The sequence below is a fragment of the Falco peregrinus genome, chromosome 6 (genome assembly GCF_023634155.1).
Source record: "Falco peregrinus isolate bFalPer1 chromosome 6, bFalPer1.pri, whole genome shotgun sequence".
Classification (NCBI taxonomy): Eukaryota; Metazoa; Chordata; class Aves; order Falconiformes; family Falconidae; genus Falco; species Falco peregrinus.
The window spans coordinates 78272804-78278891 of NC_073726.1; the positions used below are offsets into that span (position 1 = coordinate 78272804).

Here is a 6088-nt window from a genome sequence, read left to right on the forward strand (position 1 = left end):
TTATTTATTTATTTTTACATAAATGTTTAGAGATGGAGCAAGTAAAGCCGGGATTTGCATGCTCCAGGACGGAATACAATTTGAAATGTGTCAGACCCATCGGTCAGTCACTCTTTTTCCATACCTGAGAGTCCCAAAGTTGCTCCTGGACAGATCCCTTTTCCAAGGGTAATGTAAAATCAAGACTGTCACCAAGGTGGTGTAAAATGAGAGTTCCCAAATCCAAAGACCATAGGAAAGTTTATGAATATTTGCATGCAGCACAGAAGTTAAAATACCACTCCTCTGAGTAGCTTCAGTTCTCTGCCAGTTCCCCAATGTGTGTATAAAGCTACGGGAGCATGAGTGGGAGGATGCGAACAGCAGAGCCAGCAACACACAGACCATATGCAGCTCTGAAAGCCTCTTCCATCAAATACGAAGTATTGACCCGACATTTTCCAAGCTCCTGGCTGAGCCTGGTGCTGAATCAATAGTTTCTGCCTGAAACCAAACGTTGACAGGACAGATGCCAGGCTAAAGGGTTCTCTTCCTCTAGGGAGAAGTGGGGTGTGTGACTGACTGAGGGTTGGATCAGTAGCATTGAGCGATGCTGCTTCAGACCGTTTTACAATAGTGGGATCACTGAAAATACTCGCATTTTCCTAAGAAAGATGAATGCTAATTTCCATGTACAGTTAGCCAGAGTATATTATCCCAGCATCCCCAAACAGCATGCTTGGCAACAGAAACCCTGTTATTTGTCACTTCTGGTCACTTCTACAGGATTTTAATGTATTTAGAGCTGAAGCGTGTGCTCTGGACGGTGGCTCTGGTTGCTCTTACTCGCTAGCAAAGGTTACTGCCCTTGTGTGACTCTGACACCCCTGAGTGCCACCGCTGCTCTACCTGGCTGCTCAGGAACAGCACCCTGTCAAGCCGCATCGATTTTCATTGCCCATCAAGGAAGAGGCCAACCAGAAGATTGCCTCCTCTTCCACAGCAATGACTTTGCATGGCGGCTTAGTTCCGCTAGAAAAAATGACATCCGTTAATAATGAAGGAAGGAATCAGAGCCTCTGGAGACAAGTTTTGTTCAGAGACCTTTGTAATTTTCTGACAAATGAAGTAAATGGTTGTCACATTCACCGTTCCAGGGCCTCTTGGTAAGTTAGTGTTCACATAAAAGCACCATCAATCATCGGAGCCCCTTCAGACCTCAGAAAACAAAGCAAACAGTGTCTGCAAATGTCCAGAACTCGCTCTGGTGTAAAATTGTATTACACTGATCTAAGGAGACCTGCACTGATCTGCATCTGTTGAGGTTCTGCTGCAATGCCTTCAAATCTGGTTATGCTGGGAGCGGAAGAAAAGCTGTTGCTCTCTCTGTTCATAGGAAGAGCTCGGGTACCAGGCTAACAAACGGCTTTCTGCAATAAGAAGCCCTTGGCGGATGCACTGATTATTATAGGCAATAGGAATGTCCTCCTTCCCAATAAATGGAAGGACAAGGGAGGACAAAGCACAATGCATGAGATTTTGAAAAAAGGCTCACAAGACTGAAAGGAAGGATATGAGAAATGAATTGCAGGACAAGCACCAAATGAAAAGCCATTCAGTTGTCTAAATATATTACAAACCAGAAAGAAATAGAACATAATCTAATTCTCTGCCTGTGCAGTCTGCCAAAGAGCAGAGAAATAATTTTCATAGCTTGGCATCTGTACACTTCTATGGCTATATTATACATAGCATATAACATTATTTCCAAAATGTATGCTGAAAGGCTGCTTGGGTTACCAAGTCTAAATCTTAGAAATTACAAAATGCCAGAATGAACACTGCTAGTGCAATCTCAATTTGGCTATTTTGTTTGCATGAAAGAAAGCGGAAAGTCTCGGACTTTTTAGGTGGTGCTTGTTGTCTTTTTTTCTTTGGGAGAACATCAAAATAGCTGAATGATTCAGGTTTTTCCAATGTATGGGAAACTTTAACAGCAACTAAATTTTGCTTCAGGTTGGCTCAGTCCTGAGAAAGTTGAATGTTTCACTTTTTTGAATTGACTAGGAATACTTCAGCATTAAGCAGTAGCATTGGACGTTGTCATCTTGCCATAAAGGAGAGGTGGTTTGTCCCCTGTTTTCATCCGCAGGCACAAATTCTCCTCTGGTCTAGCTGTGAAATGCATCACGGCACCTGCATGAGGTCAGATGAGAGGGCTGCCTTAAATGGTGGCAAATCAATTTTGTTGCAGCCATTATGTAAAATGACCACCATCACTGGAAGCCACCACTAATGTTTCTAAAATAATAGCTGGCTCAGGGAAGATAAGACACCTGGCACTTAAGAGTTTAAACAAAACCCAGGCGCTGGAAATTTTCAACTTGAAAAGCAGACTTGAATTTTCAACTCAAATGTCATTTCTACTGTAGCTGACAATTTTGCAAAGGTGGAGACAAATGTCAAAATATGTTTGAAAGCCAATACCTCAGGAAGGTGTTGGGGTTTAAACAGAATAGATGTGCAACACATGCCAGATTCATCAGAGTTAAGCAATCTCTTGCCTGCAGACCGAAGAAGAGACAATGAAAATACTTGGGATGTGTTAAGAACAAAACCAGAAGCTTCTGCCCTGGTAAGTGTGTTCTTGGTGGTTGGGGGATTTATAAATGGGGCCAACAGAGAGATTTCCTTTGCTGAGTAGTCAGAAGTGTGTGGGGCACTTCTATCCATCAGTTGTAAAGAAACACTGTGGGACTTTGAAGCAGACCAGTAAGCCCCAGGGAGGCAGGGGACAGACGGACTTGTTAAATCTTGGTCGTATTTCTGTGGGGACATTTTGGAGGGGTTTCTATTTGAGGGCAGGTGCCAACTTTATTAAGCTGGTCACCCATAACTTACCTTGTGCAGGTGTGAATGCAACTAGAAAGGTTATTACATGCTTTGGATTAAGCATAGATAAAGAACTGTGAACCACGACTCGTGTGAGTCATGGATCTGGGGTGTAGCACCAGAGCGGTCAGGAGACAAGCAGTTCCCTGTCAGTTCAAGAGACTTTCACAGCAGGATTTCTCTTCCCTCCTGCTCTTTTGGAGGACATAACCTATCATTTTGCTATCACAGCTTGTGAATCACTCAAGCAAAGGATAGATCAGTTGCAACAGTGAGTGGAAGAACAAGCATTTAGCTGGTATCTTCTGGAAAGTCGAGGCCTACTTAGAAGTCTCCTGCAATGTGCCCTGAGCAGTGCTTGGATGCACTGTGTACTTCAACATACACAAGGGTACCAGGAGAGAAAGCTTTTGCTATAGGGCAGGTTATACTAAGTTTATAGCAGTCCTACTGAAATACCAGAAAGCCTGCTTCTGTAATTGATGTTGGGAAAGCCACAGTCATGCAAGAGATGCTATCTGCTCACATTGTTGCTTTGCAGGTGAGAAGAAGCCATTTGGATCACATTAGTTTCCTTTGGCTTGTGCTTACAGCAGTGTATTTGCTCACGCTGCAATGCGTTAGCATCAGTACAACAGTGTACTGAATGAGGAACAGGTCAGACACAGGATGTGAATGGGACCAACTCAAAAGTGCAGGTGGAATAGGTCCTACCTCCCAGTCACTGGAAATGTGGCTGCATGTCACCTGTCTAACCATTCTCCTCCCTTCCACCTGGGAAATACAGGTGGGACACAGGTACGTGCTTACTTCCGTTGCGCTTTCAGAGCAGAGTCACCTGTCCATGTCATGGAAGCTAATTATCATGTAAGCTTAATATGTTACAAAAGTGAATGCTGTCAGCCGTCTTAGACACTGGAGCATTGTAGCAATATATTCAAGAGTAGCAATGGCTGTTTACAAGGCTTGAGAAAGGGTTACTAGAAAAAATGCACAAATTATGAAGCAGTGCAATTTTTAAGAAATTTCTATTTTAATAATGTTATGAGTGTTGGTAAATCTGACTTATATTGCTTGCTCCATTTCTTAAGAATCTTTCAGCCTGGATTAAGCTTGTGTAACTCCCATAAGGACTGGGGGATATAAACCAAACTGCACTTCGCTGCTGAGAGCAGCTCACTGGCTTTAAAGGAGCTTTAGAAACTCTGGGAAGATCCTGCATTCCCAGGAGGTAGGGCACTTGTACAGGAGAAGGAGCTGGTGGTGGATGACAGGTACCTGCTGGCCAGGTCCTTGGTTGTGCAGCTGTCCTGCAGATGAAAGGTTGGTGGGTCAGGAGAGGTGCAGGGCTACTCTCTATACCAGAGGGACGTACAGCAACCTGAAGGATTTACATTCTACTGCTGCTTATTTCCTAGCTAGATCTGAACCCAGTACTAAGACCTGCTAATCAATGACAGGCAAGCCCCCCACCGGTGTGTAGTCACACAAGATAAAGTTGCCTCTTTAAATTACTTTTAAATTTGATTCCATGACTTGCTGCTGCTAATATAGAGTTCACAGATGGTTTTCAGAGGAACACTTTGTCTATAGCATGTGTTTGGGATTCATATTGCTGGGTCCACTGGTTTGGACTTGTCTCTAGGGAAGTGCTCTAAGCTGGTAGCCAGAGAGCTGGGAAAGAAATTGCAATCAGTTAGAAATTGCCTCCCAGTTCTCCCCTGCAATGAAGGGGAGGGCCCTGCACCAGCGCTGTTTTTGGCACAACGGATAGTCTCGTTACCGATGATCTGGTTGCTTTTTTGGTAAGTGAAGCCTGGCTGCTCGGATCCCAGGTCTGTCTCACAGGCGGATGCAGGAGGAGGCTTGGCACTTGGAGTGAGCCTGGAGAGCTGCTGCAGGCGAGGACTTACTTTCCCCACCTCCTCCACCAGAACTGTGGGTGTTAAAACAGCAGCTAGCTTAACTTTTGTGATTAATATGGCTGTCTGGCTAGCAGACCAAAGCTAAGAGAGAAAACAGGTTTCCTGTAGAGTTTCTGGAATATCTGTAATTGAATAAATTAAATACATCTTTTGTCCCATTGACTGGGTTGGGTGGGAAAGGAATGAAACCACACAGGATACAATTTTCTCTATTTTTTACTAAAGGCCATATTTTACAATTCTCACTTACAAAGAGCAATGATGTGAAACCAATAGGGTTGCTAACATAAATAAATATTACTTACTGTGAAGAATGGTTTCTGAAGTAATCCTATGCTTCTGAAAGTCAAGTATTTTTTCAGTTAGTAGCAATGTTTTTCATTTGATAGTTCCTGAAATGGTTGATACTCCTGAACACAGTTCTGGAAAGTAAAAACATCCAGGAGAATTTCTGAGGGTTTTTTTTAAAAAGGAAATATGAAGCATTTGAAGTTCTGATTTATGAGTGTTGAATAGAGGAACAGATGACGGTTTGAGAACATAAATTGAAAGATGATCACTGAAAAGCTGCATGTATCTTCCCTCACTGAAGCATTGCAGCCTGACTTTTAGTAACCTGAAAAGTTTTCTTCCTCCTCCTAAGGCTATTTCAAAAAAACACTCACAACACCCTGGGCCTGGGCCTTCCAAAGCATCTTAAAAGTGTGGATGGCCACTTACAAGTAAAACTGAAAGTGAGCTGGACTTGCTAATTTGCCAGACATCTATGAAACCCTCGAGTCACCAGCAGGGTGTCTGAAGCAGATGAAACTCATCTGGCTGATTGTTCCCAAATTTTCCTGCAGGATAATGTGTGGCAACCATTAAACATGTAATACACCTGAAGGCAAATTAATTTGCATGATTCACAAAAAAACCCCAACTTGGTTTTGTTACGTATGCAGTTTGAGCTGCCTGGATTTTTTTTCATGACCTCAAGGAATCTCAATGCCAAACTGAATAGGGGTATCAATGTAATGAACTCTAGACTTCTTGTTCTTAAGACAGTGCACATTTTCACATATTTTCAGCTAAGCAAATAGCTTTAATTGCATTCCTGTCATACAGGAAGATGACTTGAGATATTTTGGCACAGAGAAGCCAAGAGGAACTATTGCTAAAGGCAAGATAGTATATTTTACCCCTGCCTCTTTAAGGTCTGGGGCAGGCATGTTTCTTTGGAAAGGAGATTATTGCTATGTTTAATTTAAGGGCATAGATACTTTAAGTAGGTTTCATCTCACCTAACTTTA

The 6088-nt window shown here is 42.8% G+C and overlaps 1 protein-coding gene across 4 annotated transcripts in view; it reads right to left on the bottom strand.

Moving 5' to 3' along the window:
• The window catches only part of SHISAL1 (shisa like 1), an 86785-nt gene that overhangs the window by 6105 nt on the left and 74592 nt on the right, over positions 1-6088 (bottom strand). For 2 of the 4 annotated variants that reach the window (XR_008747848.1, XR_008747847.1), the window contains one exon: positions 5102-5218. The exons of the other annotated variants lie outside the window; for them this stretch is intronic. The gene's annotated coding sequence lies outside the window, so the exon portion shown is untranslated. The remainder of the gene's footprint in view (positions 1-5101; positions 5219-6088) is intronic. 4 annotated transcript variants of the gene reach the window in all.